The sequence below is a fragment of the Terrapene carolina genome, unplaced genomic scaffold (assembly GCF_002925995.2).
Source record: "Terrapene carolina triunguis isolate 2854851 unplaced genomic scaffold, T_m_triunguis-2.0 Scaffold96, whole genome shotgun sequence".
Classification (NCBI taxonomy): domain Eukaryota; kingdom Metazoa; phylum Chordata; order Testudines; family Emydidae; genus Terrapene; species Terrapene triunguis.
Window position 1 is genome coordinate 66,227,393 of NW_020664447.1, and position 25,585 is coordinate 66,252,977.

Sequence of the window (25,585 nt, forward strand, 5' to 3'; positions counted from 1 at the left end):
ATTCCCCCCTTCCACCAATGTATTGTGGGTTTTTTTTGTCTACTTCCTCTTAAGCATCAGATATGGCTACTGTTGGAAATGGGACACTGGATGAGGACAGCCATTGCTCTGAAAGGGAACAAAACATTTTCTCTTCATTAATTCCCTGCCATTGCAGGAGCCTTGGGTATAGGGGCACCTTGGTACTGCCTATTCTCTCCCTGTGCCACATAATAGTTTAGTGTCTTGTGGGCTGTAATATTTTGGTCTAATTTGGGTAGTTGGGTTTAGCGTGCTGGTGGCCTGTGATAAACAGGAGGTCAGACTAGATAATCTGGTGGTCCCTTCTGGCCTTAAACTCTATGACTCAAAGTCCTCGATCTCTAGGAGAACAACTCCTTCATCTAAACTTTCAAAAAGGAGATGCATTGTCTTCTCACTTGCTGGCTTGTTCAAAATGTCCCCAGTGCTGAAGAATTGTTGCACCCTGAGAAGATCAAGCATTTATAATGCCATGTTCTGCAATGGGAACTATCCCCACCAACAATAGTGTTTCCAGTTGGAGATCCTGTGTCTCTGACACTTTCTCCCTGTGGCTAGAGCCCTAATTTGACAAGCCTTAAGGTGCAATGACAGATTTATCTGTAAGCAGAAGCTTTTATCTGATATTTATGCCATGCTAGGTCAGTAGAGTTACTGGAGTTTTGGCTGTAGAAGTTTTATTGTGAAAGTTAATAATTGTGGTTAATTATACTTTGAATTTCTATAGCGCCTTCCATCTGAGGATCTCAAAGGGCTTTGCAGACATTCAGTCAAACCTCACAAATCCCTTGTAAGATAGAGAATTATTATCAGGATTTCACAGATGACGAAACTGAGAGAAGGGAGGACTTGGGAAATTCACTTTTCAAAAAGGTTTTTGGATGCCAAATTTTACACACACAGGTCAAAATCAGATACCTAAATAACACTTCTAAAATTGCACACCCAAAAATAGAGGGATCAAAAGTTAGAAGCCAGTTTGAAAATTTAGGCCTAACTGACTTGCAGAAGGTCACATTAGCCCAGATCCATCAAATGGAATTAGGTATCTAGAAAATCACAGGAACACCACCGTGATCCACAAAGCCTGACTTAGGTACGTAGACTCCCTACACAATAAACAGAGAGAGAGAGAGAGGGGTTTTAGAATGTGATCCACAAAACCCAGCATGCAAGGTGGGGATCCACCTAAGCCAGCTAATGGAACATGCTGGTGATTGCTATGCCGAATCCTTCTCTTGAAGATCGGTCCCTCCCTGAAGCCTGGACTTGGGTGCCTATCTCTTCTAGTAATCAACAAACAAGGGGAAGATAGGTGGTCCTCCTCTAAAGTCACATGCAGGCCCAATATGGTAGACATGCTCAGAGAACACCTGACTCTACAAGACAGCCTGGGGTGGTGGTAAGGAAAACGGAAGAGAAAGATGATGACCTCCCTTTAGCCTAGTGGGGGACCACCAGTGCAAGTCCCACCTTTGTCTAATGAAGAGATTTGAATGGGGATCGGCCACCTTTCAGGTGAGTGCTCTAACCACTGGGCTACAGTCATTTTAACTCATTCTCTGGCCTAATTCGTGTTCAATTAAAGTTGAGCAACTTCAGTAGGAGAGACTGAGGGAGCCCCACATCAGAATATTCCATAGCCCAGTGTTTAGAGCATGCACCTGAGAGGTGGCAGATCACTGTTTAAATTCCTTCTCATCTGGCAGAAGGGGGACTTGAATCAGGTGTCTTGTATATCCTTGGTGAGGACACTATCTTGTGGTTAAAGGTTATAGGTAAGACCCTACCATATTTGCGGTCTATTTTGGTCAATTACATGGCCAGGGTTTTTTAAAGTAGTCAATTTCACTTTTTCAGACGTTTTACATCTGAAATTTCAGGGTTTTGTAACCCGTGGGATCCTGACCCAAAAGGTAGTCGAGGGGGGCACAAGGCTATTGCAAGGGGGTTGTGGGATTGCTACCCTTTGTTCTGCCTTGCTTCTGGCAGGGGTGCTGCCTATAGAGCTGGATAGCCAGAGAGGAAGGCTGCTGGCCAAGCTCCCAGCTCTAAAACCAGCGCCACCAGCAGCAGCACAGAAGGGAGGGTCTCAAGGTATTGCTGGGAAAACCATATGTTTGGTTTTCCCAGCAGTCTCCTGCCCCCATGGAGGCCTGACAGCTGGAGCCGCAGCCTCTCCATGCACAGGAATAACGGCTGGAGCTTAAACTGCAGCATCCCGGGGGTGTGGGGTGTGACAGCTGGAGCCACAGCCTCCCTGGGTGGTGGTGGTGACAACTCAAGCCACAGCTTTCCCTCCCGGGAGGGAGGATGACAGCTGGAGTCGTGGAGCTTCCTACAGCCGGGGGAGATCCCGGAGGTGTGTATGACCCACCCCAGGAGCAGCCCCTGCAGGGGAAGAGGAAGCCTCAATCCCTGTCCTGGACTAGCACTTGTAGCCCTGCGCAGGGTAGGAGCCCACGGCTGCACTCCAGATGTCACGGGGAGATCATATTTCACACTGCATGACTTGTTTTTCATGACTGTGAATTTGGTAGGGCCTGTGGAGTTAAGTGGCATCTGAGCATGCCTACCAGATTGGGCTCCTCACATGATGTAAGTGGAGGAGTGCCTATCTTTCCCTGGTTCGTGGATTGTTCTGGGGCTTAGGTGGGAGACAATGCTCAGGCACCTGAAGTGAGGTAGCAGTGTGCATGCTCAGTGGTAGAAACATAGGTGCCTAGGGAGCTTTTACTGCAAAAACTTAGGTGCTGAGCAAGTTTAGGCAACAGCTGAGCAGGAGTTTTGTAGATTGCATTGGTGCCTAAAAATGGGACTTAGGTCCCTAAGTACCTTTGTGGATCCCACCTATTGTGATTACTGAGTTCTCCGTAAGGCACTCAGACTAAAAAATGAGGTACACATAAGCATGAGTTTAATATTCACAGTGCAGTTCCTAAGCTCCCCAGATTCCTTCCCCTCCTGCTCTATCTCTGCAATATTTTTCTGGTTTGGTTTGACCATACTTTATTTTTATTCTAGCCAAAAAAAAAAAAAAAAAGAAAGAAAATTTTAAAATTATTGGTTAAAAAAAAAATTAATTTAAAAAAAAAAAAAAAAAAAAAAAAAAAGAGAGACAATGTAAAAATGGCATCTGCTAACTGAATGTAACCTGCTCTTTACTGATATGCTATTTTTGCCAATTATTGTTTGCATCACAGATCACTTACAGCTGCTGAAGTTGCTTGAGGCATCATTAACAAAATCATCTGCTATGTTCCCATTGTAAAAAAACAAATCACCAATGGTGATTTGAGAGGCAAAGAACCCAGCTTGATTTTCAGATGCCTCCAGGCCAGGTTTGTGGCATTGGCAATTAGGAAAAACATTTTTTTTATTTGTGAAATGAGCCAATTTGATCTTGAAGCTACTGAGAGGGACTAAATAAGGAATCCTGCATGGGTATTTTACACATTTGTGGCTATAAATACACTTAATCTGCATATTTATTGGATTCCCTCAACATGATGTTAGGAATCTTCCCACCTATGTAAGGTACTTATATGGCTCTCATTACTACAGCATCTAAGCACCTCACAATCTAGAATGTGTTCCTATGTGTTATAGGTTTGTTCTCTAGTCCTCATTTTATAGATGGGAGTGGGAGAAGGAGGCACAGAGATTAAATTACTTGCTTAAAGTTCCACACAGGACATCTGCAGAGCAGGGAATTGAACTCAGGTTTATATGAGACGGAGGCTCGGGCTCTGACCATTGGGTCATCCTTCCTTCCCTCCTTTTCTCATGCAGATGAAATGTATTTGTTTTAAATCACAGAGAAAGAAATGTTGGTTGATGCTGTGTTTAGATTTTAAAGTACTCGGGGATTGTTTGTGAGATGTTATGTTGTTATAACCCCAGAGAAAATTGCTTTCTGATGTTTTAAACTCTAGAAAAAATAACACTAACAAGTGCACTGATTAAATGAATTTAGAAGTATTTGGTTAGTGGAAAGACAGCCTCTAAGACAAGGACACTTGAGCATTGTGTCTTAAATACAACGAAGTGTAAACAGAAGAAAGATATTCCATTTGAGATCTTCAGTAAAAAGTAAATCACTCTTTGATGAAGGAGCCCTCAGATAAAACTCTAGATGAATTAAAAAAAAATAGATTTGATGAGAATTTGAAAAATGTTTGCCTTGAATGTCCCCCCCCCCCCCCCCCGAAACGTCCCTTTAATAACAATCCATAGCTATCTGTACAGCATTCAGCAAACTTCCTTCTGGGGAACTGATTGAAATAACACTGAAGTTAATCAGTAATCATACTTCTCATCCTCTTTTCAGGCAGTTGCTTTGGCTGGTCTGAAGAGGGATGTAGTGTGGTGACCCAGAGACCGTTATCAGCAGATCACACTCCTTTATAAACTGGGGCAGGCTTGCACCAAATAGAGTCCATTGAATTGCTGGAACTAGCTCCCATCATCTAGTCAGTTTCAGAAAGTCAATATTCTTGGTGCGCCTTGAAGATCTTGACATGTCTATCACACTTCAGCTTCCCGTAGTAACCCTTTCAGCACTGACTTTATAAATACTCTGGGTTTATAAAGAATTCAGAGCACTTAAGCACACACCATGCTAGAAGGAACGGAATGTGTGTCTTAAACTGGTGGATCTGGATTGTAGTCTTCAAATGTGGCTTACCAGGCAGGAATACCAGTGTTCGTATCTGGAATTAGGCACAGAAAACAGGAATGTAGATGCCAAAGTGCTTTGATATTGGCCACAGAATGGAAACATAAATAGTATGCAATTTCAGAACTGAAATAACGGAGTGTGAGAAGGCAAAATTGTAATGATTCCCCCTACACCACACGCACTCAGAATTTTGGCCATTTCCCCAGCTCTACCAGATAGGGGGTTTGTCCTGCTGCTCACAAAAGCCCTCTCTCCAGACCCGTGGGCTTCTCCTACAGAAATCTCAAAGTTTGCTGTTTTTGAATAAACAGACTTTATTGACACTGTTTTTAACAGCCAATGACCTAACCCTTATTAAAAATATAGTACAGTATTTGACAAGTTGTTCCAACACACTAATGGTCTACAGTAGTTCTGCTGTAGCATTCTTGGCTCTGACTTTAGAATAACAATAACACAAACAGTAGTGATTAATGTTTGGCAAACCCTGAAGACTTAATATTATGTCACAGTACATGTACACTGGAACACAGGGGAGATGAAGAGCTTATTTCTGCCCATCCAGTTTACTCAAGCAGTGGGCAAGCACTATGCCTATTCCAAGGATAGCTAGTGCTCCCCACACCTTTGATCTTATGTTCTGGGATGCTGACCGGATCCGTGTGTGTGTGTGTGTGTGTTGGAGGTTCTGCAGCACAACAGAAGGATTGCATTAGGGGAAGTGGCTTGCTGCATCTTTAAATTGGGGCAGCAAGAACCACGCTCCTATCGCTATTTAAGAGGTATTGTGGATCCTAATACTAGTGCTCAGGTATTTGTTGTTGTTGTTGTTGTTTGTTGTTGTTATTTATTTCATTAATTAATTTATTATTTACTAGGCCTAGGATCCCTAGTCATAGACCATTACCTAATTGTGGTAGGGTCCTGGTAACACACGTTGTTTTAAGGCATAAATGTGCAAATCATTTGGCTCCCAGGAACAATATTAATTCCTTGATTGAAATCCCCTTACCTCCGATCTTCTCAGTTTCTTTCAGAACTTACATCTGATGCTCTCTGCCTGCGCACTTAGCGCTGCCAGCTACATAGTTACTTGCTATTTACACTAAAGTCAGAGTCCCATTAATTTGCTAATGAATTGATATTGACTTTACTTTTTGCGAGTTGGCAATATTTCAAAAGTCATTGTTACCTCATTTCCAAAATGAACATCAACAAATTTCCCCTACTGCAGAAAATGCAAAAATCAATTAAAAAAATTTAATTGGTTTAATACCACCTGGTTTCAAATTATGCAGGTGGCACTTGACCAAAAACTCTTGATCCGCCAGGGCTGGAGTGTGAGTGACTCTTTGGACCTACATCTGTGGTGTGCATGCAGCAATGGTAAATAGGAATCTGGATAGCAAATTAATAAATTTAATCAGAGTGGAGCTGAATGTACATAGGGAAGAAGAGACACTTTTTTTCTTCTCACAGAATGCCATATCTGAAACATCTGCAACAGTATTGTATTTATATAGGGAATGGGGAGACAGTTTAGAAAAATAAGTTCCTGTCACTGAACCGTGACCAGATAAAGAATTAATAATTTTCTGAAATGTCTAGAAAATCTTTCCCCCCTGTTTACAAGTTCTGGTTATCTCATAGGAAAAGTTATCCATATGAGACTTCAAGCCTAACTTGTCTCATTCGTCTCGGATCATTTCAATAATCTGGCTAAGCATCTGTATTTCTGGATGTTTATCTGATGAGCCTTTTGCACTGCAAACTGACTGGTGTGTCAGAGATGGGCAGAGAATAGTTACTCCATTTTGTGCAAGATTTCAAGGTTTGATTTCCAGTCTGATTTGGAATGAATATAAAAATTAAAAATTCTCCACAAAATCAAATTACCATTCTCTGCCCAGTTCTGCTGGGCGCACTGGCTCTGGGGCAGTTCACCTGGCAGGTTCCCTTGGAGCTGGGGAGCTCTTAGCCTGGGGCTTTCAGAGCTTCCAGACTCTCAGCTTCCTCCCTCCCTCCAGGTGGTAGAGTGACCAGATGTCCTGATTTTTATAGGAAGAGTCCTGATATTTGTCTTATATAGGCACCTATTACTCCCCCATTCCCTGTCCCGATTTTTCACACTTGCTGTCTGGTCCCCCTACCAGGTGGGCTGATGAGGAGCCAAGTTGATGAGCTGGCAAGAAACCAGGAAGGTTTCCAAAGGTTTCAAAACCTACCTGACAGGCAGGTTCCCATTAGATTCCTTCCTGTTTGCCAGCAGAACTTTGTCACAACTGACACAGGCCCACAAAACGTTTCAATTTCAATGAACTGGCAAATGATGATGAAAAAAGTCTTGTCAGTTTTTTTTTCCTGACCAGCCGGGTGGGGGTATATTTAACTCTAAAACTGCTTTTAGTTTCCTGTGCACCACACTTTCATATTTTGAAAGCAGTCTCCCGGTGAGAAAAGTCCAGGTGAAAATCCTGCCCCCCATTTAAGCAAATGGAAAGATTCCCATTGACTTCTGAGGGCTCAGGATTTCACCCCTCTGATAAATGAGGAGGGGGGGGGAAGGGGTAGCTCCCTTTTCTGGACACCCTGCCAGCCAGTTAGCTACAAAATTCCTCTTGGTGGCTGTTCTCTGCTTGCTTTACCTATAAAGGGTTAACAGAGTCCCCGAGGTACAGGAAAAGGATTGGGCACCTGACCAAAAGAGACAATGGGAGGGCTAGAACTTCTTAAAATTTGGGAAAAAACTAAAAACTTCCCTTTGTCTGTTGTTGCGGTTCTCCAGGAAAGAGCGGAGAGACAGAGCAGCAATGCTGTAAGCAGCTTTAAAACCAGGTATGAAAAAGCATCAAATCATGCCTCAACCCTACTTCTCTGAAACCCCAAATATGTAAGTAATCAGGGAATGTCTAGGAAGACGCAATTAGGGTTATTTCTTTTATTTCTTATTGGCTTGTGGACTCTTCTGTCTTCCCCAGATGCTTTTGTTTGCTTGTCACCTTTAAGCTGAACCCCCAAGAAAGTTATTTTGGGTGCTTAATTTTTGGAATTGCTCTTTTAAAACCTAGCAAAAGCCTAAATTCCAGATGTATTTTCTTTCTTTTTTGTTTTTAATAAAATTTACCTTTTTTTAATAACAGGATTGGCTTTTTGGTGTCCTAAGAGGTTTGTGCATATGTTGTTTAATTAACAGCATATTTCCTTTGTTTTCTTGCTCAGCTCTTCCCTGAACTGAGAGTACCCCACCGGAAGGAATTCCCAAATGCATCTTCCTGGGTTCCAAAAGGGGGGTTGCATTTGAGTGGTGGCAGTGTTTACCAAGCCCAGGTCAGAGAGAAGCTGTAACCTTGGGAGTTTAATACAAGCCTGGAGTGGCAAGTATTAATTTTTAAAAATCCTTGCGGGCCCCCACCTTCTGCACTTGAAGTGCCAGAGTGGGAAATCAGCCTTGACAACCTCAGTAGACACTTCCATTATTAGATCAAACCACCACTGGAGACATACATACCACGTGCGATCACTTATATTGACTATACTTTGTTCTTGTTTTATTGTTCTCTTAATATAACCAAGAACATTCTAATTGAAAGTATCTATTTGTTCTCTAAGTATACAAAAACGTAACTGACAAGTGACAAAGCAGTCAACCAAACAAGCACTGAGGGGCCAAATCTTCATCCTGATCTATACCCAGCCTATATTTCTGCATGCACAAAATTACACATACAGAGTTGTCTGCACTTTTCAGATGTGGATTATGTCCATGTGCACATCAAAAATTCTAATTCCAGCACACATGTACCTGCAAAATCCATTGGAATAACATGGATTTTTGCCTGTGGGTACAAATTCTAACATTTCCAGGCATGCAGGTGTTAAATTTGTTCAAGTGCACGTGAGTATTTGCACTTATCAAGAACAGAAACCTGTATATGCGAAAACAGATTTTTGTCAACACATGGTTGACGTCCATCCAGGGGCTAAAAATGTACCTTCGTGTGTGTAACTGTGTGCCTCAACTGTGTGTGCAGCCAACATAATTGTGTACACAAATTGGGTTGTGAAAAAAAAATCTGTGGATTAGAATGATCAATATATATTTCTCATTATTTTGAATTGTCCATTAAAACTTCTTGAATTACACTTCTAGGTAAACATATATTGCTGTAGTTTTGTTTGACAGCCCCACATATCTCCATTTATTTTTTTGTACATTAGCATGTTTCCTATGAGTAAATTGTATCCCAAGTCGTCTTTTGTTTTAAAAATCAAAATAATCCAGTATGCATGCTCAGCAGAATTTTGGAATCAAAATAATCCCTAATGCATGGCTAGCAGAATTTTAAAACTACAGGAACCTGATTAAAATAATTACATTTTTTTAAAAAAAGCTTGATTTCGAATAAACTAGTGTTGTGATTAATAAAAGATGATTTGATACATGTGTTACGTGATCACATTGGTTATACTTTAGGGCCAAGTGTGCTCTCAGTTACATTGGTTTAAATTTGGAATAACTCCATAAATGTCACTATATAAACAACAAATGATTAGTTATTCCAAATTTACATCCATGTTGAGGAGAACAGAATCTGACCCACTTTCTTCAGCAATGTCTGTTTCCCTAATACTACTACTAAGTGCCTTCATTCCTCTGATACCCAATTCCTAATGATGCTGAGAAACTTTTGGAAATTAAGGAAAAGGCAACAAAAATTATGAGGCTGATGGGACTGACTTCTGAAAGAAGAACTAAACTATACTTGTTTAGTTCTTTCAACAACTCATGGAAGAGAATAATTGTTTGCTGGTATTTTGAAGGCTTCAACACCAAATAAAGTAAGGAAATACCAGATGTGTTCCAAATAGAAGTTGTATTACCAGTTTTAATTTTACTTACATAAGGGCAGGGAAATGTATGAAGAATACAAGGGGACATTTCTTAAAATAGAAATTTATGAGTGTGGAAAAACCCCCAAAGAGAAGTGGTGAAATTGTCATCGAGTCATTAGAGACCTAAAACTAGTCTGAAAAATAAATAGAAAATTAAAACTTAGAGAGAATATTCAAAGTCACTTCTTGGTATTGAAATTTGCCTTTTTTGAGTGGGAGTAATTTGATGATTTTTTGTGGTCTTTTTTGGTAGAAGGATGACGACAAAAATGTTGGATTTATTGCGATTGTTCCTGTAAGTCACAGGGAATTGGTTCTGGTTGCCTGATTGGCAAAGTGTAACACATGTGGTTAAGACCATTTTGACTCAGGAAGCCCAGCAGTCCTTTGCTGGAAGACCAGGTAAGGATGATGGAGTGGCTTCTCAGTGGGTCTTTTCAATGTGATAAATATTTGCATAAATGAAAAAATCTTTCTTTTTTGAAACCTGCAGAATGAAAGTTACTTTGAAATTTTCAGATATTTTCCCAAACTCATTATCATGTTTGACCATCTATGTTCAGAAGTACAGAGCATCCAGAACTTCAATTAACTTCAATGGGAGCTACTAGTACTCACCAGCTCTGAAAGTCTGGCCCCTGGTATCTAAGCACATTTGGCATATATCACTCTGCTCCTGGTGCACATGGCTCTAAATCAGTTTTCTGAGAAGAAAGCACGTGAGACTCACTCCACTTTTCTTCTCATTCTGTCTGGTCTTCGACTCTGTGCCCAGTCTTTTGTTTCTTTTGTTCCTGCCCTAGATTTCCATATTCTCTTCAGTACAGTTACACATGGATGACTGGCATTAAGGCAAATTGAAGGGAACCCATCATTCCCATTCACTGATTGTTATCTACGCCTTCAAAATAAAATTCTCCAGTCCCTTCTGTAATGTTTATGTCTAGGAGGGGAAAAAAAGACTTATTTTTTATCATGGCCATTTTATGCATCATTATAATTAAACAGCTAGTTAAAAATGGGGAAGCTTTATACAAATTAATTAGCAAACTATTTACCATGTCTTGTTTGCAGTTGGCTTTTTAAAGCAATTCTGTGAAGTTATTGTTCGAAGCTTTTTAAATTCTTGTTTAAGTCACCGTTTTACTAATGCCCATTAGCAAAGGGCCTAGAGAGCTTCCTGAATTGAGATTCCCTGCTTGGTAACGTGTAACACTATTCAGTTTGTAGAATTAATTGTAAATATTCACTGGGAATTTAGACCTTTCTGTCTATGAATCATCCATGAACAGATTGTATTTTCTGTTGTTCATAAGGATTCAATGAATACTTTGGACAATTCATTTTCATTCTATGGTGTGTTTGTGAAATATTCACTCTGACTACTTGCTGTTCGTTTCTTATGGTGTGTGACTGGTCACCTGAGGCACCTGGTATTTTTTTTTCTGCTCCCTGTTTGGTTGAGTGGCACTCTTTGAAGTAGAGAACAATACATAGTGACTGACAAATAGTGAATAGCAAAATAACACACTTTGCTGGATGAATTTCAGGCAACACATCAGAGTTTGTGCTAAAATGCTTCAGAGATGGGCTCACGGAACTCTGCAGTGGATAATTATGGAATGAATTGCCCACAAGGGAAATTGTTTCTAACTCTGTCGGTCAGTATTTGGCTTATGTCCGGAAACATGAGACATTAAATCCCTTATATTCCTCAAGTACATATATGGCACTACATAAATAATAATATATGCCCCAGAACTAGAAGGTTTAGAGGGACAGAACTCTCTGCTTCTTCCATAGAGGAAAAGCCAATTCTAGTCAGCTTCCCCCTAGTTCCACACCATACTGTTTTGTTGCTTTAGTTAGGATTTCTCTATATGCTGGTTGCATAAATGATGATAGATTGTTACTATGCCTCTGCACGTGAAAGGCCTAAGAAATGTGCAAGATATGACCTGGAGTAAGTGGGTCCCCTGACTTTATGGGTAGTGGATTCTGACTTGGGAATGGGATTCAAGTTCCAGAAGAGCGTGTCAAGGGCTCCATCTTATAAGGCTGGTCTACACTACTGCGGTAAAATTAATCTAATTTACTCATTTTCAGTTACATGAATAACATAACTGAAGTCGACTTAGATCCACTTACCGCGGTGGCTACACTGTGCTGTGTCGACGGGATAGTGTCTCCAGTCAACTTCCCTTACGCTTCTCAGGGAGGTGGAGTACACAAATCGATGGGAGAGTGCTCTCCGATCAATTTAGCATGTCTTCACTAGACCCGCTAAATCGACAATCACTGCATCAATTGCAGTAGTGCCGATTTACCGGTAAGTGTAGACATGCCTTAGGGACCAGGAACTCTATCCCAGGGAACAGGGACTCTCTCCAAGAGTTCAGTTTTGTTCTGGGTTTCCTGTCTGAGGATTCTGAACTCTGAATGGGAAGATTGTGTGGGACTGGACAAGTTGTGGTGCACAGCTTACTTCACAGCCGGGACCCAACCAGACCTGGGGTGGCACAGAGCTAATTTCACAGTGACCAAATGAGCAGTAGCAGAATTTATGTCACAGAAATGGATCAGGTAGCTTCATATTGGAGTGGCACCTGGTAGAGTGGACTTCTCAGGCAGGCAGAGGAGATATATTACCTGACTAACACTAGCGCTGGGATAATAGGGTGTTATCTCAAATAATGAAAATATAGGATAGGCTTAGCTTCCTTGATGCTTAATGATTTCAGCCTCCTTCTCTGGCTGCTTTCTCCCTTTAAGCTTCCCTATTCACAGAAAGTACATCAAGCTATTGTTTACCTAATGTATTTCCCCTCCCCACTTTAACACAATGCCTGCAGCTTTCTGGCAGACTGGCGCGCGCACACAGAATGATTTCTAGAATCCCACATGTAAAGCAGCTTTAGAACACTAGTGTAACCCAGAGATGTCTTACAGTTTGGATAATAAACTTAGGGCTTCAGTGTCTGCTCTGGGGAACAGTTAGGGCTTGTATTCACGTACAGTTGCGCCACTCTAGTGCTTTAGTGAAGATGCTTCTACGTCAACGAGAGAGATTATTCTGTCAGCATAATTAATCCACCTCCCTGAGTGTCGATAGATATGTGGGTGAAAGACGCTCTCCCATTGACACAGCACTGTCTACATGGGGGGTTAGGGCGGTATAATTGCGTCACTCAGGAGTGTGGATTTTTCACACTCCTGAGCGAAGTAGTTGTACTGATATAGGTCTATAATGTGGACTTGGCCTGAGTAACACACACACACACACTAATGGGCATTGGAGTGATTTGAGCATCCTGAATTGCTCTGAAGAAGGATTTTCACACCTTCTTCTCAAAGTCTTTAGCTCACATGATTGGTCTTATTTGGAAGTAAGTTAATATTTACGTGTAACTTCATAATAAGATGTCACTTGAACTCTCACATGTGGGGAAATGGTCAGTCTTTTCTCTCTTTTAGTTGTACTTCAGCTTGGTGTGACCAGTGGTCAGAGTCCATTTTTAGATGGCCACTCTAGGGAAGACAGCAGGTTATAACTTCGGGCAACACTGGTGTGAGAGAGTTTCCGCCATCCCCTCTTTCCTCATGACTAGCATCTTTTTTAGGGTTATGTGTCCTCTGGCTCAGCCTGAGGACCACCCTTGCCTAAATAGAGATCCCAGCATATTGGCTATAGTTCATCATGGACCAATAATTAGGAATCTCGATCTGAGGTTATAGCAGAAGATTCCAATCTGATGTGGACATTTTCTTGAAAAACCCATTGCTGACCACAAGCCAAACTCCACGTTATAAGCAGGACATGTAAGAGGCCCATTTGAGAAGGTGTTGGCAACAGACTTGCACTTAGGTCCAGGACATAAATGTAACTGTTTAAATATAATTAATGACCAGTCAGCATTACACACTCACTCATTTCCACGTGTCCTTGTGACAGTAAGTTAATTATAACACTGGGAAAATAACTCGATGAGATGGGGACAAAGTCTAGAGCAAGTGAGTGACCTTACCATGATAACCTTTTGCCTACAAGACAGAAAGTTGCTTTGAGCATTTTTTAGTAATGCTAACTTTAGCATTTGGCCAACTAATGCTACTCAGGTCTAAATATGGCCTATGTTCCCTACACTAGGTATGTCTACACTGCAGTCAGAGGCATGACTGTGCAGCACATGTAGCTATGCCAGAGCTAGCTGTATTCTAGTCAGCTCGAATAACAATAGCAGTGAAGGTAGCATAGGTAGCAGAATGGGTTTGCTGCTCAAGTACTTGCCCGGGGTCCCAGATGGGCTTGTGCAGACTGCTGCTGCCCATGCAGCCACCACTTCACTGCTTTTTTGAGCAACTCAGGTATGTCTAGACATGCTGTAGTCACACCTCTTATTGCATTATAGGCATACACACTGAGTCTAACTGGACCTATGAATGGGGTTTGTAGAGTTCTGCACCTCAATAAGCCAGACAAATAATACTTGGAACTGTGGGATTGGCCAAACTCCTACACTGACTGGACTTTGCTGTGTTTATACCAAATGTAAATGTGTATGTGGATATTGTTTCTTTTACTTGCTTTTTCCCAGTAAATGGTATTTGTGATTCCATGTCCCCAAGGAGTCCTGAGTAGAGGTGGTCGGAAATCAGAATGTAGGTTCCTTGGGGAATTCTAATATTTCAAAATTTGTTTTCTTCCCAAATTGGGACAAAAATGGAAATATTAAAATTATTTGCAGAACAAAAAGTTCTGCAACATTTTGATTTTAAAAAGTCAAAATATTTTGTTTTGACATTTTTTGATTGGAATGAACCGTTTTGCTGCACCCAAATCAAAGCATTTAATTTCAGCTTGGATCAGCATTAATCTGTGTCCCTCTGAGCAGGGTGGTGCCTCATGAAAATTGCAGTTCAAGTACTTCATGCCCCCTGATTCTCCTCGATGGACCAGGCTCCTCATCTGGACTACATCTCATGTTGAAAAAGTCATGTGACTCTAATTTTGCCCTGTGCCAGTTCAACCAGATGGGAGACTGTGCATCCTGGGAAATGTAATTCAACCCTGACCCATAGAGGAGAATGGGGGCATGAAGCACCTAAAATACAAATTGTTTGAGGCACTGCAGGGACACCGATAAATCTCAAACAGAACCAAACCAAAACCTTTCAATTCATTCAACAAACCAAAATGTTTCAATCTGGGTCAACCCAACCCAGCCCACAATATTTTCATTTAGAACTTTCCCATGGAAAATCAAAGAAATTCAGCAAAACTGAAAATTTCCCGTGGAAAATTTCACTTTTGCAGAAACTGCATTTTCCATCAAACACTTTTCAATGGAAAATTCCTGACCAGTTCTGTGACTGAGTGCCCAAGGGAGAGTAAACACTATGTGGAAGGGTCTCAAGGGAGGTTATTTTATAACTTCTCAGATTCAGAAGTAGAAGTACACTTTTGGGTGGAGGGTTGAGCCATAATTTGATTTTTTTTTTATAAAAGAACTTCTAAACAGTTTGAACTCAGGTCTTGTTGCCATTGGCCCCTGGCAGAGAATTAAGTCCTATTCTGAATTAAACATAATTGTCCGGAACCTTTACCTAGAGACCAGAACACATTAGTTGTTAAAAGAGACATTTTCTTTTATAAGATGTATGCAGAATATAGAGACCATGATTGCATGTTTATATATATTACATGCAAAAACCTATGGTAAAAGAATATTATTAAGGTTGCAAAGTCAATCACTCAGCAGTTAGGAAATGCCAGGATTTAGGCTGGTTGTGCAACTTTAATTCATTCCCTTGTTCACATCCATTATGATTAGGGTTGCCACTTTGAAGGTACAAAAAACCAGGACATCCAGGATCTTAGCCCATAAAACTGGACAGCTGGCAGAGTGAACTAAGCACCTTTACAGATTTCCCAGGACATCTAACTCAAGAAAGGGCCAGTCCTGGGAAAATGTGGCAACACTAATTATATCGTCTGCTAAGGAGGAGACTACAACACCAATCAGCCCCCTTCCTGTTTCATTTCCCTTTCCCTGTCCCATTAAGGGGAAAGGTGTGCCTCGACTCTGCTGGGAAATAGCAGCCACATGGCAAGCTAGGCTGCAGAGAGAAAACCCTGAGAACTATATATAGACCTATGTGTGGAACAGGTCGTTCTGGCTGGATATCACAGCTGGTGCAGGTCTGTGTGGGACTTATGGGGGAAGAACAGAAGCTGGGGAGGGAGTCTGTGCTGAGGTGCCCCAATAACAGACACCAACTGAGCCTGGCACAAAAACTTGCACATTTCTATTTGCTTGAATAGAAAGTGGGCAGGAGAAGGCAGCCCAGGTTCTAGGTCTGCAGAGCCTTGACTCCTGATGGAGTTCCAAACAACAACTGCCATTGCTGAATTTGAACTGTAACTGTTTATGCCTCTGTACTTAGGCTATCTGCAGCTTTTCTTTTTCCTGCCAGCCCTAGTAAAATACCATTTCATTTAGTCATGTGTCTGAGTGGCTATTGGGACCCACCAGGGCTACTGACTACAAGGACCAGCTGCTGAACTGCTAATGGTTCTTGCCTCTGAGTCATGATACACCTGGCATGGTACAGGTACCTTAGGAGTTTGGTGTACTTCAGCACTGAGCAGCCCCAATAATTACACTGTTTTTTCAATAACACCTCTGCCTCAATATTTTGGATTCTCCTTGTTCAGTGTGTAGCCCCATGCCTTATTTACAGCACACTTTTCAGACTGTACTCTGAATACACAATTATTAATTTCATCATGGGCTCTTCTATGGCACTCATCACTATAGTATCAGAGTACTTAAAACACTATTTATCTTCACAACACCCCGGTGAGGGGGAGGTATGGAGAACTGAGGCACAGAGAGATTAACATCAAAAGTTTCCACTAACTTTGGGTGTGTCCAATTTGAGATGTCCAGAACACGATATCTCAGAGTACATAGCATTATATAGCATTTTGTATGTTCAAAGCACAGCTCCCAGTTGTAGTTATGAGTGCTCAGCACTTCTGCAGCCCAGACTTCAGGGTCTCAAGTTAGGCACTCAGAAAATGAAGTACACCCAATTAGATTTTAGCTGTTAAACTCCAGAAAGTGTCTACTGAGCATGTGCAAACTACAAATTTTGAAGGGCTTATAACATGGCCATAAATTTTCCTGGGGGTGCCGAAAGGCACATCTCTGCCACAAAGGCCACCCTTCAACCAAATTTAAAGTCTTTTTTCCAAAGCATTTTAATAAAGATGTCAAGAATTTTTTTTGAACTTGGGGAAGACAGTGTATTTTTCCTTCACCTCAGTCTCAGAAATGGCTGAACTGTTTTGGCTGAAGTTTTCCAGAAATGATCACCCTGAGGGAGATACTCAGCCTGGAAAATTTCATCCCAAATTGTTAAAGGTTTGCAACTGAAAACAGTGTCTTATAACTAGAAGTGTCAGGCAACCTGAATAATAGACAGTGCTAGTAGTCCCTATAATATCTAATAATAAAATAGACCCAACCACATATAAGCATTTTCTAGTGATGTGGGCTTAATAGTTAAAAGTACTGACATTTATTAAGCATGTAAATTGATATCTAATTAGCTGCGACAAGCTATCTTGTTAAATGCCAATTAAATATATTAACATTTCTCACAATTTTAATGTATCAATAAGTATTTAACTGTACCTTTATTGCCATTGTAATTTTGAGTTAATTACATGGCTAGATGATTTATCTTTTGCATAATTATTCAGTCTTATGTTCATGTTCTCTTAAATAATCAAACTAGCATGTTATAGATTGTCTAGAGCATGCAGGGTTTCTCTGTGCTGTTCCTGACCACCACCACCCATCTGCCCCCAAGATGGCTGCTGTTGGAGGGTAGAAACAAAAGTAAAGGTAGAGATGGGGATTTTACTGCCTTAAGTCCATGAATACCTTTATTAAAAATCGCATTTGCCCTGTGGTTGGAAGAGGGCTCTGTAGGGTGGATCATTTTATATAAATACCATAGAAAAGTATCAGTGATGGATGAGTTGCTGGATAGGTCAGTGAATAGGTAGAGAACCTTTTCTCCATAAGGCATTGGTTTGATTCTGACCCTGGTCAGTAGCAGCTAGAAGTTATTTCTATCTGTGAATGTGAAATATGGCAATCTCTGTCCAGTCTCAAATGGACAGGTTTTCACAACTTAAAAAAAAAAAAACCCTACACCTGGGAGTCTTATCAGAGGCTAAAGAGTGAATTAGCTCTCAACTCAAGGAGTTCTCCTTCAAGGACATTTTTGACAAGGCACACAGTCATGTGATGTGGGGGAAGTTTGCATTCACTGCTGCTGCCTGTATTATACTTTTCCTATGACTTCATAAAATACTCCAGGCCTGATTCTCCTCCTATTCATAAAGATGTAAATCAGGAACAGCTTCATTGAAGTCGATGGTGTTGCACTGGAGTAAGAGAGAGGCGAATAAGGCCAGATCTACACTATAAAATTTACATCAATATAACTACATTGCTCAGGGGCGTGAAAAACCCACACCTCTGAGCAACGCAGTTATACTGACCTAAGCCATGGTGTAGACAGCACTATGTTATGTTGATGTGAGGGCTTCTCCCGCCATCATAGATACCACCTCTTGCAGAAGTGGATTAACTACACTGATGAGTGAATGTCTCCCATCGGCGGAGCAGCGTATTCACTAAAGTGCTACAGCAGCACAGCTGCAGCATTTTAAGTGTAGACGTGCCCTAAGGCCCTTCAATTTCCAGTGCTATTGGCTTACTCCTGGAGTAGCAGTACCTTCCACTCAGCCTTAGGAAAGGTGTCAGACTCTGACCTGTAGAAAGGAAAAGTATCAAAAGTACATGATCAGGTCTAGTGGACTAAGGAATTCAGAATCTAAACTTTCTGAATGAAGAAAGGCTGGTATGTAATTCAAAACAAATGCCTCAAGAAAGAATCCATGCTGGGCTTCTAGGAAAAGGGGAGGAAACAGTTCTCTATCATGCTTATACGACGAGAGGAAAGCAACAGAATAGAATGAAAGCTGATGAGTCCTTCCCATTGCCAGTCAAGTCTTTGTGAGTGCAACCAGATGAATAACCCCTCAAGAAAGCCCAGCTATTAAACACAAAAACAAGTAATGTGAAGAAGGATGGCTGCTTCCAGCTAGCCAATAAACTATATGCCTCCTCACTGGAGCAGCAGCTGAGCCCAGCTTCCACTGCAAATGTCATTTTTTTTCTCATCCTGCTCTTCAGCTCCTTTTTGAGGTTTTGAGCATTTTATTAGGTGTTGTAATGCCATGTACCTCTATAGTCAATGACTTTTCTTACCTCCTAGATAACAGCATGGCCCTATTAGCTGCCCAGAAGTGTATTGTCCATTTCTCCTCAAACCAAAATGTTTTTTTTCCTCAACCTTTTTTTTTTCCCCCCCGGAACTACGAGGAAACTGAAAATTCAGTTATTTGCACAGCTCTAGCACTGGTGAATTCATGGATGAAATTTGCCCTCCTGAGACAGAGTGCCTCTGAGGGTAGTGCCTCTACACTGCAATTAGACACCCATGTGGTCCATTCTAGCCAATTCGGGTTAAGGGGCTTGGGCTAAGGGGCTGTTTAATGGCTGTGTAGACCTTCAGGCTTGGGCTGCAGCCTGAGCTCTGGGACCCTCCCACCTTGCAAGATCCTAGAGCTGGAGTCCAAACATCTACACTGCAGTTAAAAAGCCCCTGAGCCTGAGCCCCATTAGCCTAAGTTGGCTGGCACAGGCCAGCCACAGGTTTTGAATTGCAGTGTAGATATACCCTGAGTGATCCTCCTGATACAAGCCCCTTACTTTGGGCAGTGCCCAGCCCAAAGGGAGTTGGGAGAGCAGCAACATTACGGTAACTATAGTTCTTTCTGATGACCTGAAATTCAGCTTTTCCCTGCAAACATGATAAGGAAAATAACTCTACATTTGTGCCTTCAGTTCCCTGGAGTTTAGAGTGTATTAATGACTATCGGATTCAGAATAAATAAACTGGATGGAAAAATCATTTATGTAAGTTCCATTTTCTGAATATCAATTTGGTTTCTAAGCACTTCAATAACTTATCCTTAATTTTCAACTCAGAGTGTCTCTGAAAATAGTTGAAATTTGGGGCATCATTGCTTCCTCTCCTCTTATAATAATGGGATGTGAATGTGGTGGCTGAGCTTATTGAATTTGACATTAGAAGCTGATTCATCTCTTAAAAAGCATTTTTACATATTGAATTTCAGCCTTTGAGGAATAGCAAACAATCAAAAATGCATTGGGAAAAAATTGAAAAAAAAGAATTAACTGAGAAAGGCATATGAATAGCCCACCCTTTTATCTCCACAGCAGCCTTTAAAAGAAAGGTGTGTGAGAGAGAGAATGCATAGATTTTTAAGGTCAGGGATGCAGCAAGGTTGTTTGCCAGAGTTGTGAACTGGGGAGAATAAGCTCTGCACAAGTCTGTGAGAATGAGTGCTCTTTGCTCACAATAGCAAGTGTGTGTGGGCATGTGCAGCTTGGAGGTGCCAGGTGTGTTCGTGTGATATATTTGTGTGTGCCGGTAGAATGTTGGGGTACATGCGTGATATCTGGGTGTGTGGTTGTGCATGAGGCGTCACAAATTTCTGTGTGTGTTTGGCTATGTGTGATATTTATGTAGGGAGAATTATGCTGTTTTGGATATGCATGTGGTATGTCTGCATAAGTTTGTGTGTGTGATACATATAGGGCGTGGTTGGGTCTGGTTGTGTTACTTGCGTGTGATGTTTGGATGTGTATGCATTTTGTTTCCATGTGTACCTGCCTCTGGATCTCTCAATGAGTCCTACAAGTATGTTGAGAATCATGCCACTGAACCAATGGAGAATTGAAATTACTCCATAAGTTATGGCAATAGAGGGGCTGATAAAATGAACACAGGAAACATGTGCAGTATTACAAAATTTAGTCTAGTTGGTGTTGGAGAGGGAAGTAGATGGGCTGAGGTAACTAAGGCATGTCAGTAAGAGGGAAGGGAGTGATTGTGCTTGGAACAACTTGGGTAACATACCTTTTTGATAATGATGCTTTTGTTTTTTCTAACCATGTCCAAGAGACTAAGTGAAGAAGAGAACAGGAAAAAGGACAAAGCCCCACAGATGCCTCCTAAATGCACACAGTCACAAGCAAGCACATAAACCCTCCCAACTCCTCCCCAAGGCATGCAAACACAAGCATGCATGTATACACACAAACACACTCACCTGATTCCTCCCAAATGCACCTAAACCCAACTGTGCACATACATACAGGCACCTACTTCATCCCAAATGTATGCACATACAAACATATATGTACATACATATATATACCCACACACAGCATGAACACTCTCCAAACACTTCAGAAATACGGAGCAGGGAACGCCAAAAACGAAATGGTTTTCTAAGCCACTTCTTTTAAAACATCAGCGAGAGGCTGAGAGCAGAAGAGTTTTGGGAAATGGAGGTCAGGGAGAGCAAACAGATTTGGCTGTAATCAGAACCCATTCCTCCCAGGCACCTACACGATAACTAACACACCCCTTTACAAGGGAAATACTTCATTTGCCACCTGCATCTAACTGAGGGCTCTTCGTCCTCCTCGTGCTGCAATCTGCCTTCCCTTCTCTTTGGAGTGAGCAGCCACTCTTATTAAATCAAGGATGTTGAAAGCTGAAGTCTCTCCCTGGTGTTCAGTCCTGTGCTGAACAAAAGCATCTACCAGTGTAACTTCCCTGTCTTTGCTTTCCCCCACTATTCCCAATCTCATTTTTCAAAAGAACAAACACAGCATTTTTAAAACAATGATTTGGTTGAAAATAAAAATAAATGAGGGGAAGAATAGGAAAATAAACCCCTAAAGAGTTAAGAAGATGCAAAAGGAAAGGTTTACACAGCTGCCCAGAGCTATGGTGAAAAGTGATATGTGAATCCATAATAAATGAACATTGGCGATTCAATTTAATCAGGTACTTGACAGTTCCCAAGGGCCTGGTCTGCTTGGCAGGATATAAAATATATATCAATCTGTTAGTGTGAACAGACCTTGGTGGTCTAGCTGAGCCACGCTTACATTCCTCCTTTAGCTTGATAGGGCATAAGTCTGTAAAACATGAAGCCAAAGAGTGTAGTGCCAGAAAAGAGAACATACAGCTCTTGTGGCTTGGGGCCAACCTTTATTAAACACACCAGCAAACAGATCTTATGACTAAAGTAAAGATTAATGGCCACAATCCATGGGGAGGAGAATGGCAATGCATTAGAAAACGGACCCACCTGTGTGTCCAGGGAGCTATGCACAAACCATCTCCTCTCCCAGTAGTCTGAGACTGCAGCTTGTTCACAGGTGATAACAATCCAAACATTACATTCCTTAAAGTGCCCAGCCCAGCCATGGAAGAACACTAGAACATGCAAGAAGCTGGGGAGAATCCTCTGACCCCCTAAATCATGTGAACCAATGTTGCAGGGGTATTAATCTCAGTGAAAACATTCATCAGCTTATCGCAACAATGTAGACTGCTCTCTCATTTCCTAACACTCCCCTAAAAACACACACAATCCCCCAACAAGAGCACCCATCCCATTTTGACACCCGCCCTCCTATAAGTGATGTATGGAGAGAGAGCTAATGGCTGCAATATCAGAACCTCAATCTGGATACAGGAAGGTAAGATACTGAACCAAAAGGTAGAGCTTGTGTTATCTCTGGGACTTCTGACTCACTCCTCCATGGAAGCCAGTGGAGTTCCTTCTGGGAAGTACAGAAAACTTTTGTAGGAGCCACCTAATGTACCTTGATTCCTGCAGTGCATCCCTCTCTGGAGAACAGCAGCTCAGTGGTCCCTCATGTGATCTCCACATTGAGTTACAGAGCTGTGTTTGTTACATTTCTCTTGTGCTTTAACCCCAGCTGTGTGTGTGTGACATTTTCATTCTTTGACACATTCATTAAAATGTCCTTGTTATTTCCTTGTGCTAATATCCACTCTAATTCCACAGTATGCAGCCATCCTCAATGGATTTGTCACACACTTTCTTTTGTAAAACAATATTTTAATACATTATATGCTGGAACAATAGTCAATTGCAAACAGAAATTCAGCCAGCATACTAGAAGGATAAAGAATGTCATATACATGAGCAGAAGAGAACTGACACTAACACAGTAGGCAAGGTGATTCTGTAGACATTGTTGATTCTATGGGCCTGATTCTCTTTTTGCTTACACTGGTGTAAATCAGGAGTAACACCACTAAAATCAATAGTTACCCCACAGTAAAGTTGGCATGAGAGAGGAGAGACAAGCCCTGTGTGTTCATATTTGTTATGGGAATGGGGAGTGGGTTATTTAAGTGGACCTCCAAAAAAAGACCCAGAGCAAGAAAAGAAGAGAGAAGCAAAGGAAGATGAGGAGGTATAGAAGAGGAAAATGGATAATTAGAGGTATAGATGTCATAGAGAAAGGTTATGTACTAAGCTTTGGTAGATAATACTTATGAGCTATGAAATATGATATCTTTCTGAAGGTCACTTTTCCTTATGGTGCTGTGTTCCATATACACAGTATCAAAATGCATCCTAGCTACATGTTCTTTTCCACCTGATCTATATCTCTCCAGAGAGGTCAGATGTGCTCCATTAAAGATAACCATAATCCTTAGATCCAAGCACTTCAGCACTAACAGGACATTTGAAATCAGAACTCAAATGCCAATCCACATTTTACTAATGGCACCTAGCCTTACCAGGGATGGAACAAGAACCCTCCATAAGAACACCCTAGAATTCTGGAAGTGAATGAAATCTGGATCTATAGGTTGTGGTATGAGACCATGTTTATACTCCAGTTCCCCTTTTTCTACCATGCAGCACATCACCCATCTATGGCAAACTTGAAAAACTTCAGAAGTTCATTTTCATTTTCTAAAAGTACCTATAATGTGGATGCCTATTCAGACTTCCCTGAACCGATCCAGCCTCTGGCTGTAAACCTTGCAATTACAGGCTCTTTTGGGAGAGTTCCAGTATTTCTTGTTTTATTTAGGCTGGAAATCATATCATACTAATATATCTCATAGTATTTCAGTAATTCCAGCCCTGGTCAGAGCCTGTCTGCTTGGAGTCGTCAGCGAGAATAAAAGTGTAATGGGGAAAATGCGATTTGAGTTTCAGACAAAGATTCAGTTCTTGTTCTGTCCTGTAGCCTAGAGCAGTGGCTCTCAAACTATGTAGCAGGCCTCTCAAGGGAGGCGTGGGAATGTGTCAAGGGAGGCGCAAGCTGTATGTTTTCTTTTTAAGCGCTCTGTCTGTCAGCCTCAGGTGACTGGGCACAACCAGGAGTGGGGGATAAAGTGGACAGCCAGAGCCCCGCCACCTGGGCTTGGGCTCTCCTTCCTCCCCCTCCATCAATCCCTCATCAGGAGGCAGCCCAGGCTCAGGCTCTCTTTCCCTCCAGTCCCTCACCTGGAGGTGGCAGGGCTCCAGCTGTCAGCCCTGGGGTGGCATTGCCTCCCTTATTTCTGTTCTGCTGCTGGGGGTCTGGCCAGTGGCTGCTGCTCTCTGTTCTGCCTTCAGAGCTGGGTGGCGGTATATGTACTGAGGAGGGGGGCATATACGACTACAGACACAAAGAAGAGGGGCCCAATCAAATAAGTTTGAGAATCACTGCCCTGGATTCTCCCTGTCTTCTAGAACCACCCCAGGAGCTGTGGAATCAGCAACTGTCATTATTGACAACCCCAAATGTTCAAAAATCATGAGTCAGCCTCTCCCTGCCCCAGTAATGAGATTGGCTTAAAAAATCATGAGTTTTTTTAAATAATGTACTTTGGGTTCTTTTTATTTGTCTTTTAGCTTTTGAGCCTTTGGGGGAGGACACAGGTCACATTTTCAAGATTTATGTGCAACTGTGAAGGCTAGAAACTTTAAAAAAAAGAATGAAAGCTCATATTCTTACATATTCACTTGACTCCAGGTGCTGGGGCTTTATGAAAAACAGTAATTATCATGAACTCATGCTAACATCATGAGAGTTGGCAACACATCTGATGTCCGGGTTAATCTCAGCTTTCATTTAAAAAAAAAAAACAAAAAAGTTTCTAGCCCTTTTCCTTGTGAAGATACCAGGGGCCTTGACAATTTAAACAGCTGTAAATTTGTCTCTGCAGATGAAGTTTGCCACCTATAAAGATCATGTGTTATTCTCAGCCTCTGTGGTTGTCGCATGACTGCAGGAAGCATTCACAAGGATATCTGCAAACTTGAATTGTGATTCAACACAATCATATTTGTACCGTTGTTTTTCCTGCTTTTGTGTAATTGTTCATGCTTCCAGTTTTCTTTGCCTAAATCAGGGGTTGGCAACCTTTCAGAAGTGGTGTGCCGAGTCTTCATTTATTCACTCTAATTTAAGGTTTCACGTGACAGTAATACATTTTAACGTTTTTAGAAGGTCTCTTTCTATAAGTCTATAATATATAACTAAACTATTGTTGTATGTAAAGTAAATAAGGTTTTTAAAATGTTTAAGAAGCTTCATTTAAAATTAAATTAAAATGCAGAGCCCCCTGGACCAGTGGCCAGGGCCCGGGCAGTGTGAGTGCCACTGAAAATCATCTCGCATGCCGCAGGTTACCTACCCATGGCCTAAATGATGATTATTTATATTGTGGAAGTGACAAATCAGTACAAATCAGACTCTGTACAAACCTACTGATGTAGTAATTTGGGGAGAGAATTTGTCCATGTGAATGAGTATTTGACTAGGAATTAGCATAAACCACACCAGGAGTCGGCAACGTTCAGCACGTGGCTCGCCAGGGTAAGCACCCTGGCGGGCCGGGCCAGTTTTATTTACCTGCTGACGCGGCAGGTTCGGCCGATCGCGGCCCCCACTGGCCGTGGTTCGCCGTCCCGGGCCAATGGGGGCG